At 39.9% G+C, this 14,231-nt stretch overlaps 1 protein-coding gene across 1 annotated transcript in view; it reads left to right on the top strand.

Annotated features, from left to right (window-relative positions):
- Positions 1 to 14,231, top strand: part of LOC119506941 (phosphatidylinositol 3,4,5-trisphosphate 3-phosphatase TPTE2-like) — a 173,729-nt gene that overhangs the window by 53,641 nt on the left and 105,857 nt on the right. The gene's annotated exons all lie outside the window — the stretch shown is intronic.

The raw sequence follows: 14,231 nt of genomic DNA, 5'->3' as shown, positions 1-14,231 counted from the left end.
CCATTTACATTCAACGTTATAACCGTGAAGGCATTTCTTGAATCAGCCATCTTATCCTTTCGTTTATGTTTGTCATATTTTTCCCCTTTGTCTATTAATATCCTTTATTGTACCCATACCGAATCTCTTTAGTACTGAACCTTTCTCCAAGACTCTCTGTCCTTTCTTTGTTTCTCTGTCTGTAGGGCTCCCTTTAGTATCTCCAGTAGGGCAGGTCTCTTGTTAGCAAATTCTCTCAGCATTTGTTTGTCTGTGAAAAATTTAAGCTCTCCCTCAAATTTGAAGGAGAGCTTTGCTGGATAAAGTATTTTTGGCTGGAAATTTTTCTCACTCAGAATTTTAAATATATCGTGCCACTGCCTTCTTGCCTCCATGGTGGCTGCTGAGTAGTCACTACTTAGTCTTATGCTGTTTCCTTTGTATGTGGTGAATTGCTTTTCTCTTGCTGCTTTCAGAACTTGCTCCTTCTCTTCTGTGTTTGACAGTGTGATGAGTATATGTCTCAGAGTGGGTTTATTTGGATTTATTCTATTTGGGGTTCGCTGAGCATTTATGATTTGTGTATTTATGTTGTTTAGAAGATTTGGGAAGTTTTCCCCAACAATTTCTTTGAATACTCTTCCTAGACCTTTACCCTTTTCTTCCCCTTCTGGGACACCAATGAGTCTTATATTTGGACGTTTCATATTATCTATCATATCCCTGAGGTCCATTTCGATTTTTTCAATTTTTTTCCCCAATCTTTTTTTTATGCTTTCATTTTCCATTCTGTCATCTTCGAGGTCGCTGATTCGTTGTTCAACTTCCTCTAGTCTTGTACTATGAGTGTCCAGAATCTTTTTAATTTGGTCAACAGTTTCTTTAATTTCCATAAGATCATCCATTTTTTTGTTTAGCCTTGCGATGTCTTCTTTATGCTCTTCTAGGGTCTTCTTGATTTCCTTTGTCTCCCGTACTATGGTCTCATTGTTCATCTTTAGTTCTTTGAGTAGCTGCTCTAGGTGCTGTGTCTCTTCTGATCTTTTGATTTGGGTGCTTGGGTTTGGGTTATCCATATCGTCTGGTTTTTTCATATGCTTTATAATTTTCTGTTGTTTTTGGCCTTGTGGCATTTGCTGAACTTGATAGGGTTCTTTTAGGATTTGTAGACCAATTGAAGTCCTTATCTCTAATTTCTCAGATCTACAGCTTCGTGGAGTACACTTTCTCTAACTAACCAGCAGGTGGCGTCCTTGAGCCACCTGTTCTCCACAAGCCAGTTCTCCCCTGCTTAGCCTTTTTGGTGAGTGGGGGAGTTAGTCTTGTGGGGTCCAATTGGTGTACCAAGCTTGCGTGTGTAGTTGGTGTTGCCTGCCCTGTATATGGGGCGTGTTTCTGGGCTGTCAGGGAGGGGGGGGTGGCTCTAACAATCAAATCTCCCTGGTGATCCTAGAGTTTTAAAGCTGCTGCAATAGTCTAATCCTTCAGTTCAGTCCTGCCAGAGTTTGTCTCTGCCACTGACCCACAAGTCCTTGGTATTGGCGTATGGCTCCTGAGACTTGCAAGTGGGCCCCTCTTCCAGGCCGTGCACCCCGGGTTCTCTGTTGAGGGATGACTGTGCTATGTCACAGGTGAGTGCTGTCCCCCCAGGGCAGTTCTGGGCTGCTGGGCTGTGTAGGGAGGCTCCCAGTCTGCTGAAATGATGGCTGAATGGGGCTTTGTTAATTCACACTGCTCCACCTTCCCAACTCTGGGACAATCACCTGAGGTTGCAGGGAAGGCTAATGTCCACGCCCAGTTTTGTGGTGTGTGCCTGTTATTTGAAGCACTTCCGTCACACTGGGTTGTCTGGGGCAGTTCTGGGCTATGGGGCTGTCGATGGGCAGGAGTGTTTCCTGTCCAGCAGGATGATGGCTGTGAGCGGACACCCCCCTTTTCTTGGGAAGTTGTGGTGTTTAGTGAATTTTCTCAGCCACTGGATTATTGCCTTTTGTCTCAGAGCTCTCCTAGTTCTGCTCTTGACTTGACCTGCCCAAATTGCAAGTCTTTGAAGCTTTCTGTATTGGGCTTCTTAGAGTAATTGTTTTAGAAAAAGAAAAAAGGATTAAACAAACAAACAAAAAAAAAAAAAAAAGGGCCCTCCTCAGAGATCTAATGGGTTATTGAAATGCTAAGAGACAAAGCAACCAGGGCCATTAAGGAAAGGTCCACAGGGCAGAGAGATCAGCTTTTCTTCGGGATTTTCATATGCGCCTCAGTGCCTGAGCTCGGGCCTGAGCTCTGCCCTTCCCCTTTCTATGTTCACCAGAACTCCAAAAATCCTCCGCTTTTATTTTGGAGTTTTTCGTGTTGTTTTTTTTGTATGCCTGTCTCCTGTCTGCTGGGCTGGCTGCTCTCAGATTCTCTGGTGTCTGGTCTCAGTCTGTCTATGTTTGGAGTTTGGATCAGCAGAATGAGTTTCCGATAAGGGCTGCCACTGCAGTTCTCCCTTCTCCTTCCCGGAGCTGACAGCCCCTCCTCCCACGGGACTGAGCCTGGCAGGGAGGGGCGCGGGTCCCCTGGCCGCAAAAACTTACAGATTTCGCTGATCTCGGCAGTTCCACGTTTTCATGAGTGTTGTATGAAGTATGCCCAAAGTCAGGTTGCTCTGTGGTGTCCAGTCCACGCAGTTCCTGTCTTTCTACCTACTTTCCTGGAGGAGTAACTAAAACATACAGCTCACCAGTCTGCCATCTTGCCCTGCCTCCGGGAACAGTCTTTTTAAATTTCACTCATCTTTGTCAAATTTACTGAGCTCTAATGCAGACTGTATTCAGATTTAATATTACCTTAGTATCCTTGTAAAGCTAAAGACTTTGTCTTTAGAATTTCTTATTTGTTATAATAAATAAATTTCACTTCTGGGAAAATATAGAAGAGAAATCTCTTTATAAGATAAATAACAAAAATACCTGAATGAAAGCAAAACAACCAAATTAAAATCCAGGAAGGGAAATTCCAAAAGCAGTGATCCAGGTAGCATGAAGAAATAATGAAAAACCAAAGTAGACAATCAAGCCTATAGGTGACCAGAACTGTCACTGGGAGAATCTAAAGGAGCTCAAGACAAAGATAGATAGATACAGTGATTGATTTCATTATCTTATGTATGTGTATTATAATATCTAATTTAAAAGAGATAAAAGAAAGAATACAAAAGCATTTTATAATAAAATTGAAAAATTGCTGTAAACTTATAAATGCAGTGAAAATATTCCTCAAAGTGTGTATATTATTATACAATGGGTAATAATGGGGTAATTGAAATCAGACCATCAGGGTTTATATTCCAGGATCATTGCTAACCAAGTTGAGTGAGTTACAGAGCCATTGTGAGCTGCAGTTTTCCCATCTATATAATGGGAATTATGATACCTACATCAGAGGATTGTTATGAGGCTTGAACAAGATAAGACATAGTAAATGCATAGTACAATACTTGATACTTAGTAGGTAGTGAATTAATTATAGCTAGTATCATTATTTAAATGGGGTATAAAGACCAGGAGCATCTTATAAGGATTTAATATCCAGAATATATAAAGAAATCTTCAGCTCAACAACACAAAGGCAGACAACCCAATTTAAAAATGGGCATAAACTTGAATAGACATTTCCCTAAAGAACATGAAAAGGCACATGAAAATATGGTCAACACCATTAGCCATTAGGGAAATGCAAATCAAAACAAGGAGATACCATGTCACACCCATTAGAATGGCTACTATTTAAAAAAACAGAAAATTACAAGTGTTGGGGAGCCTATGGAAAAACAGGAACACTCATGCATTGCTGATGGAAATGTAAAATGGTGCAGCCATTGTGGAAAACAGTTTGATGGTTCCTCAGAAAGTTAAGTATAGAATTACCATATGACCTCGCAATCCACTTCTAGGTATATATCCCAAAAGATTTGAAAACAGGGACTTGAAAAGATATTTTCACACCGATGTTCAAAGGGGCATTATTCACAATTGCCAAAAGATGGAAGCAACCCCAAATGTCCATCAGCAGATGAATAGACAAATAAAATGTGGTGTATACATAATGGAATATTATTCAACCATAAAAAGGAATGAAGTTCTGACACATGTGATAACATGGATAAACCTTGAAGAGTCTTGTTGAGTGAAATAAGCCAAAGAAAAAGGACAAATATTATATGATCTCACTGATTTGAAACAAGAAAACTCATAGAGTCAGAATCTAGAATATAGGTTACCAGAGGACAGGGTAGGGTTATGGAATAGGGAGTTAAGGCTTAAAATGTGCAGAGTTTCTATTTGGGGTGATAGAAAAATTTTGGTAATGGATAGTGATCTTGTAGCACAACATTGTGAATGCAATTAACAGCACTGAGTTAAATATGTGATGCAGTTAAAAAGGGATTTTTAGGCTGTATATATGTTACTAGGAAAAAAATTTTTTTAATGATTGAACTGCACAACACAAATAGTGAACCTTAAGTTAAACCATGAACTATAGTTTCTAGTACAATTATAAAAATATGCTTTCATCATCTGTAACAAATATACCACACCAATGAAAGATGTTAGTAATAGGGTGGTATATGGGAATCCTGTATTTTTTTCATGATTGTTCTGTAAACCCATAACTTTTATAATGATTTTTTAAAAGGTGTGCAAAATGCTCTGGAACTGAAAGCATGAATCTTGGAATCCATGCCTACTTGCTACTAGTGTGCACTTTTTGTACAACCCCTCAAATTAAAACTCAACATGGTGGGCCTTGTCCCACCAAACCTAGAGAAAAAATTCTGGTGGGATTTGACGGAAGGAAGAATAGGATCCAGACTTAGAGTAGCATGTAGATACAAACATATGTATACTTTAAAATATGGTATATTAAGACATTTAAGATGGAAGACTTTTTTTTTATTTGAAGACTTACTACCACAAGAACACATCTGACCTGCACCAGAATGGGTATGGAGTTGTAGACGAAAGCACCAAGGTGTTAAAAAAATAAAGACCACCAGCATCTGGAACACTGATAATTATGAAATGGTAATAGAGGCGGGGCAAGATGGCAGACTGGTGAGCTGTATGTTTTAGTTACTCCTCCAGGAAAGTAGGTAGGAAGCCAGGAACTGTGTGGACTGGACACCACAGAGCAATCTGTCTTTGGGCATACTTCATACAACACTCATGAAAATGTGGAACTGCTGAGATCAGCGAAATCTGTAAGTTTTTGCGGCCAGGGGACCCGCGCCCCTCCCTGCCAGGCTCAGTCCCGTGGGAGGAGGGGCTGTCAGCTCTGGGAAGGAGAAGGGAGAACTGCAGTGGCAGCCCTTATCGGAAACTCATTCTACTGATCCAAACCCCAACCATAGATAGACTGAGACCAGACACCAGAGAATCTGAGAGCAGCCAGCCCAGCAGAGAGGAGACAGGCATAGAAAAAAAAAACAACACGAAAAACTCCAAAATAAAAGCAGAGGATTATTGGAGTTCTGGTGAACACAGAAAGGGGAAGGGCGGAGCTCAGGCTTGAGGCGCATATGCAAATCCCGAAGAAAAGCTAATCTCTCTGCCCTGTGGACCTTTCCTTAATGGCCCTGGTTGCTTTGTCTCTTAGCATTTCAATAACCCATTAGACCTCTGAGGAGGGCCCTTTTTTTTTTTTTTTTTTTTTAATCCTTTTTTCTTTTTCTAAAACAATTACTCTAAGAAGCCCAATACAGAAAGCTTCAAAGACTTTCAATTTGGGCAGGTCAAGTCAAGAGCAGAACTAGGAGAGCTCTGAGACAAAAGGCAATAATCCAGTGGCTGAGAAAATTCACTAAACACCACAACTTCCCAAGAAAAGGGGGGTGTCCGCTCACAGCCATCATCCTGGTGGACAGGAAACACTCCTGCCCATCGCCAGCCCCATAGCCCAGAGCTGCCCCGGACAACCCAGTGTGACGGAAGTGCTTTAAATAACAGGCACACACCACAAAACTGGGCGTGGACATCAGCCTTCCCTGCAACCTCAGCTGATTGTCCCAGAGTTGGGAAGGTGGAGCAGTGTGAATTAACAAAGCCCCACTCAGCCATCATTTGAGCAGACTGGGAGCCTCCCTACACAGCCCAGCAGCCCAGAACTGCCCTGGGGGGACGGCACTCACCTGTGACATAGCACAGGCATCCCTCAACAGAGGACCTGGGGTGCACAGCCTGGAAGAGGGGCCCACTTGCAAGTCTCATGAGCCATACGCCAATACCAAGGACTTGTGGGTCAGTGGCAGAGACAAACTGTGGCAGGACTGAACTGAAGGATTAGACTATTGCAGCAGCTTTAAAACTCTAGGATCACCAGGGAGATTTGATTGTTAGGGCCACCCCCCTCCCCGACTGCCCAGAAACACGCCCCACATACAGGGCAGGCAACACCAACTACACACGCAAGCTTGGTACACCAATTGGGCCCCACAAGACTCACTCCCCCACTCACCAAAAAGGCTAAGCAGGGGAGAACTGGCTTGTGGAGTACAGGTGGCTCGTGGACGCCACCTGCTGGTTAGTTAGAGAAAGTGTACTCCACGAAGATGTAGATCTGATAAATTAGAGATAAGGACTTCAATTGGTCTACAAACCCTAAAAGATCCCTATCAAGTTCAGCAAATGCCACAAGGCCAAAAACAACAGAAAATTATAAAGCATATGAAAAAACCAGACGATATGGATAACCCAAGCCCAAGCACCCAAATCAAAAGATCAGAAGAGACACAGCACCTAGAGCAGCTACTCAAAGAACTAAAGATGAACAATGAGACCATAGTACGGGATATAAAGGAAATCAAGAAGACTCTAGAAGAGCATAAAGAAGACATTGCAAGACTAAATAAAAAAATGGATGATCTTATGGAAATTAAAGAAACTGTTGACCAAATTAAAAAGATTCTGGACACTCATAGTACAAGACTAGAGGAAGTTGAACAACGAATCAGTGACCTGGAAGATGACAGAATGGAAAATGAAAGCATAAAAGAAAGAATGGGGAAAAAAAATGAAAAAATCGAAATGGACCTCAGGGATATGATAGATAATATGAAACATCCAAATATAAGACTCATTGGTGTCCCAGAAGGGGAAGAAAAGGGTAAAGGTCTAGGAAGAGTATTCAAAGAAATTGTTGGGGAAAACTTCCCAAATCTTCTAAACAACATAAATACACAAATCATAAATGCTCAGCGAACTCCAAATAGAATAAATCCAAATAAACCCACTCCGAGACATATACTGATCACACTGTCAAACACAGAAGAGAAGGAGCAAGTTCTGAAAGCAGCAAGAGAAAAGCAATTCACCACATACAAAGGAAACAGCATAAGACTAAGTAGTGACTACTCAGCAGCCACCATGGAGGCAAGAAGGCAGTGGCACGATATATTTAAAATTCTGAGTGAGAAAAATTTCCAGCCAAGAATACTTTATCCAGCAAAGCTCTCCTTCAAATTTCAGGGAGAGCTTAAATTTTTCACAGACAAACAAATGCTGAGAGAATTTGCTAACAAGAGACCTGCCCTACTGGAGATACTAAAGGGAGCCCTACAGACAGAGAAACAAAGAAAGGACAGAGAGACTTGGAGAAAGGTTCAGTACTAAAGAGATTCAGTATGGGTACAATAAAGGATATTAATAGACAGAGGGGAAAAATATGACAAACATAAACCAAAGGATAAGATGGCTGATTCAAGAAATGCCTTCACGGTTATCACGTTGAATGTAAATGGATTAAACTCCCCAATTAAAAGATATAGATTCGCAGAATGGATCAAAAAAAATGAACCATCAATATGTTGCATACAAGAGACTCATCTTAGACACAGGGACACAAAGAAACTGAAAGTGAAAGGATGGAAAAAAATATTTCATGCAAGCTACAGCCAAAAGAAAGCAGGTGTAGCAATATTAACCTCAGATAGAATAGACTTCAAATGCAGGGATGTTTTGAGAGACAAAGAAGGCCACTACATACTAATAAAAGGGGCAATTCAGCAAGAAGAAATAACAATCGTAAATGTCTATGCACCCAATCAAGGTGCCACAAAATACATGAGAGAAATGCTGGCAAAACTAAAGGAAGCAATTGATGTTTCCACAATAATTGTGGGAGACTTCAACACATCACTCTCTCCTATAGATAGATCAACCAGACAGAAGACCAGTAAGGAAATTGAAAACCTAAACAATCTGATAAATGAATTAGATTTAACAGACATATACAGGACATTACATCCGAAATCACCAGGATACACATACTTTTCTAGTGCTCATGGAACTTTCTCCAGAATAGATCATATGCTGCGATATAAAACAAGCCTCAATAAATTTAAAAAGATTGAAATTATTCAAAGCACATTCTCTGACCACAATGGAATACAATTAGAAGTCAATAACCATCAGAGACTTAGAAAATTCACAAATACCTGGAGGTTAAACAACACACTCCTAAACAATCAGTGGGTTAAAGAAGAAATAGCAAGAGAAATTGCTAAATATATAGAGACGAATGAAAATGAGAACACAACATACCAAAACCTATGGGATGCAGCAAAAGCAGTGCTAAGGGGGAAATTTATAGCACTAAACGCATATATTAAAAAGGAAGAAAGAGCCAAAATCAAAGAACTAATGGATCAACTGAAGAAGCTAGAAAATGAACAGCAAACCAATCCTAAACCAAGTAGAAGAAAAGAAATAACAAGGATTAAAGCAGAAATAAATGACATAGAGAACAAAAAAACAATAGAGAGGATAAATATCACCAAAATTGGTTCTTTGAGAAGATCAACAAGATTGACAAGCCCCTAACTAGACTGACAAAATCAAAAAGAGAGAAGACCCATATAAACAAAATAATGAATGAAAAAGGTGACATAACTGCAGATCCTGAAGAAATTAAAAAAATTATAAGAGGATATTATGAACAACTGTATGGCAACAAACTGGACAATGTAGAAGTAATGGACAATTTCCTGGAAACATATGAACAACCTAGACTGACCAGAGAAGAAATAGAAGACCTCAACCAACCCATCACAAGCAAAGAGATCCAATCAGTCATCAAAAATCTTCCCACAAATAAATGCCCTGGGCCAGATGGCTTCACAGGGGAATTCTACCAAACTTTCCAGAAAGAACTGACACCAATCTTACTCAAACTCTTTCAAAACATTGAAGAAAAGGGAACACTACCTAACTCATTTTATGACGCTAACATCAATCTAATACCAAAACCAGGCAAAGATGCTAAAAAAAGGAAAACTACCGGCCAATCTCCCTAATGAATATAGATGCAAAAATCCTCAACAAAATACTTGCAAATCGAATCCAAAGAAACATTAAAAAAATCATACACCATGACCAAGTGGGGTTCATTCCGGGCATGCAAGGATGGTTCAACATAAGAAAAACAATCAATGTATTACAACACATTAAAAACTCGAAAGGGAAAAATCAATTGATCATCTCAATAGATGCTGAAAAAGCATTTGACAAAATCCAACATCCCTTTTTGATAAAAACACTTCAAAAGGTAGGAATTGAAGGAAACTTCCTCAACATGATAAAGAGCATATATGAAAAACCCACAGCCAGCATAGTACTCAATGGTGAGAGACTGAAAGCCTTCCCTCTGAGATCAGGAACAAGACAAGGATGCCCGCTGTCACCACTGTTATTCAACATTGTGCTGGAAGTGCTAGCCAGGGCAATCCGGCAAGACAAAGAAATAAAAGGCATCCAAATTGGAAAAGAAGAAGTAAAACTGTCATTGTTTGCAGATGATATGATCTTATATCTAGAAAACCCTGAGAAATCAACGATACAACTACTAGAGCTAATAAACAAATTTAGCAAAGTAGCGGGATACAAGATTAATGCACATAAGTCAGTAATGTTTCTATATGCTAGAAATGAACAAACTGAAGAGACACTCAAGAAAAAGATACCATTTTCAATAGCAACTAAAAAAATCAAGTACCTAGGAATAAACTTAACCAAAGATGTAAAAGACCTATACAAAGAAAACTACATAACTCTACTAAAAGAAATAGAAGGGGACCTTAAAAGATGGAAAAATATTCCATGTTCATGGATAGGAAGGCTAAATGTCATTAAGATGTCAATTCTACCCAAACTCATCTACAGATTCAATGCAATCCCAATCAAAATTCCAACAACCTACTTTGCAGACTTGGAAAAGCTAGTTATCAAATTTATTTGGAAAGGGAAGATGCCTCGAATTGCTAAAGACACTCTAAAAAAGAAAAACGAAGTGGGAGGACTTACACTCCCTGACTTTGAAGCTTATTATAAAGCCACAGTTGCCAAAACAGCATGGTACTGGCACAAAGATAGACATATAGATCAATGGAATCGAATTGAGAATTCAGAGATAGACCCTCAGATCTATGGCCGACTGATCTTTGATAAGGCCCCCAAAGTCACTGAACTGAGCCATAATAGTCTTTTCAACAAATGGGGCTGGGAGAGTTGGATATCCATATCCAAAAGAATGAAAGAGGACCCCTACCCTCACCCCCTACACAAAAATTAACTCAAAATGGACCAAAGATCTCAATATAAAAGAAAGTACCATAAAACTCCTAGAAGATAATGTAGGAAAACATCTTCAAGACCTTGTATTAGGCGGCCACATCCTAGACTTTACACCTAAAGCACAAGCAACAAAAGAGAAAATAGATAAATGGGAACTCCTCAAGCTTAGAAGTTTCTGCACCTCAAAGGAATTTCTCAAAAAGGTAAAGAGGCAGCCAACTCAATGGGAAAAAATTTTTGGAAACCATGTATCTGACAAAAGACTGATATCTTGCATATATAAAGAAATCCTACAACTCAATGACAATAGTACAGACAGCCCAATTATAAAATGGGCAAAAGATATGAAAAGACAGTTCTCTGAAGAGGAAATACAAATGGCCAAGAAACACATGAAAAAATGTTCAGCTTCACTAGCTATTAGAGAGATGCAAATTAAAACCACAATGAGATACCATCTCACACCGGTTAGAATGGCTGCCATTAAACAAACAGGAAACTACAAATGCTGGAGGGGATGTGGAGAAATTGGAACTCTTATTCATTGTTGGTGGGACTGTATAATGGTTCAGCCACTCTGGAAGTCAGTCTGGCAGTTCCTTAGAAAACTAGATATAGAGCTACCATTCGATCCAGCGATTGCACTTCTCGGTATATACCCGGAAGATCGGAAAGCAGTGACACGAACAGATATCTGCACGCCAATGTTCATAGCAGCATTATTCACAATTGCCAAGAGAGGGAAACAACCCAAATGTCCTTCAACAGATGAGTGGATAAATAAAATGTGGTATATACACACGATGGAATACTACACGGCAGTAAGAAGGAATGATCTTGTGAAACATATGACAACATGGATGAACCTTGAAGACATAATGCTGAGCGAAATAAGCCAGGCACAAAAAGAGAAATATTATATGCTACCACTAATGTGAACTTTGAAAAATGTAAAACAAATGGTTTATAATGTAGAATGTAGGGGAACTAGCAGTAGAGAGCAATTAAGGAAGGGGGAACAATAATCCAAGAAGAACAGATAAGCTATTTAACGTTCGGGGATGCCCAGAAATGACTATGGTCTGTTAAATTCTGATGGATATAGTAGGAACAAGTTCACAGAAATGTTGCTATATTATGTAACTTTCTTGGGGTAAAGTAGGAACATGTTGGAAGTTAAGCAGTTATCTTAGGTTAGTTGTCTTTTTCTTACTCCCTTGTTATGGTCTCTTTGAAATGTTCTTTTATTGTATGTTTGTTTTCTTTTTAACTTTTTTTTTCATACAGTTGATTTAAAAAAGTAGGGAAAGTTAAAAAAGAAAGAAAAACAAGGAAAAAAAAAAAGATGTAGTGCCACCTTGAGGAGCCTGTGGAGAGTGCAGGGGTATTCGCCTAACCCACCTCCATGGTTGCTAACATGACCACAGACATAGGGGACTGGTGGTTTGATGGGTGGAGCCCTCTACCGTAAGTTTCACCCTTGGGAAGACAGTTGCTGCAAAGGAAAGGCTAGGCCTCCCTATATTTGTGCCTGAGAGTCTCCTCCTGAGTGCCTCTTTGTTGCTCGGATGTGGCCCTCTCTCTCTGGCTAAGCCAACTTGAAAGGTGGGGTCGCTGCCCTCCCCCCTGTGTGGGATCGGACACCCAGGGGAGTGAATCTCCCTGGCAGCGTAGAGTGTGACTCCCGGGGAGGAATGTAGACCCGGCATCGTGGGACGGAGAACATCTTCTTGGCCAGGAGGGGGATGTGAAAGGAGATGAGGTAAGCTTCGGTGGCAGAGAGATTCCAAAACGAGCCGAGAGGTCACTCTGGAGGGCAGTCTTACGCACACTTTAGACAACCCTTTTTAGGTTCTAAAGAATTGAGGTAGCTGGTGGTGGATACCTGAAACTATCAAACTACAACCCAGAACCCATGAATCTCGAAGACAGTTGTAGAAAAATGTAGCTTATGAGGGGTGACAATGGGATTGGGAAAGCCATAAGGACCACACTCCACTTTGTCTAGTTTATGGATGGATGAGTAGAAAAATAGGGGAAGGAAACAAACAGACAAAGGTACCCAGTGTTCTTTTTTACTTCAATTGCTCTTTTTCACTCTAATTATTACTCTTGTTATTTTTGTGTGTGTGGTAATGAAGGTGTCAGGGATTGATTTAGGTGATGAATGTACAACTATGTAATGGTACTGTAAACAATCGAAAGTACGATTTGTTTTGTATGACTGTGTGGTATGTGAATATATCTCAATAAAATGATGATTAAAAAAAAAAAAGAAATGGTAATAGCAAGTGTAGACACAGGATTCAAGAAGCTTCGCCATGAATGAATGGAGTAAAGTTAGTTTTTATGGGCATTTAGGGGCTGATAGAGTACGGTTTATAAGATGGTGTGGGAGGACTGAACTATATTTATTTGCCAAGGAGGGGGAGCCATGGGATTTTTGAAAACACAGAAAAGTGGAAACTAATGGTTAAGATACCGAGTTAAGGGAAATGAGTACAGAGCCCAAATGAAGGATTTGACCTGAATTAAGAGGAGAAACTTCTCACAAGTCAGATTCAAGTGAAGAAGTTAAGCACGATGCAATCACAGGCAAGGTTATACGTGAGGGGGAGCAGCAATTAAGGGAGTTCTTGTTTCTTTGAAGAAAATAATGAAGACACAGAGTCAGTGGGAAGATTGCTCGGTTGGAGACTTGAGGAAAGTGGGGAAAATTTGAACCACCTTCTGGTGAAACCAAGAAAGGGAATCAAACTATAGATAGGTGTCTTGGCTGCATTGAGAGCCCAACTTCAGTTTTAGATCACTAATTTAAATATGAAAAGTTGTGTGATTTTTCTACAGCAGTTTTCCATATCTCTGGTACAGGAATGGAAGAAGTAGGTATCTGAATTGACCCACTGTTGGGCTTTTATGTAATGAGTACAGCAAAAGGACCAGAAGCAAGAGGCAGTGTTACTCATTATTGGTAAAACCAATAAAGAAATCGTCCATCATGCATCTGGGTGGATGAGGAAGTGAACTAGAAAGAGAAAAAAAAAGCAGTCATGAAGTGGACATCATGATAAGTTGAAAGGACAGATAAGTTCATTCATTCATTCATTAGCACCATACACTGTCTAGATGTAGGGGATATGACAGTATACAAGGCAGACCCATTCACTGCTCCTATGGAGATCACAGTCTATTGTTTACAGAGAAAAAAATATGTATTAGATGGTGATAAGTGCAATTAAAAAATAATATAAAAGGCAGTGAGGAAAATAGGGAATGGGGAGAGGTTGCTAACTGATGCATAGATGGCCAAGGAAGGTCTCACCAATTAAAGTTGGAGAAGGCATACCATACAAGGAATATCATAGCACAAGCTATACAGAGAACAGAAAGTACAGAGTACCATGAGAATATAAAAGATGCAAATGAGGTAATTCTACCATAACTGAGAAAGTTGATATTGGATCCGAGTGGTCATGGCTGCTTCTTCATTTGCATGCACACAATCTATTCTTTTAAGTGTATCTACTCTAGAAACTCTCCTCAAATTAACATCAAGGTTACTGGCTTACAGTTCGGGGAACCCAACACTTCCTGATTTTCAAAGTAGGAATTGAATCAGCTGTAGGCTGTAGCACCTCTCATGTT

This window comes from Choloepus didactylus, chromosome 12, assembly GCF_015220235.1.
Source record: "Choloepus didactylus isolate mChoDid1 chromosome 12, mChoDid1.pri, whole genome shotgun sequence".
Lineage (NCBI taxonomy): Eukaryota > Metazoa > Chordata > Mammalia > Pilosa > Megalonychidae > Choloepus > Choloepus didactylus.
This window is presented reverse-complemented; position numbering and strand designations above follow the sequence as displayed.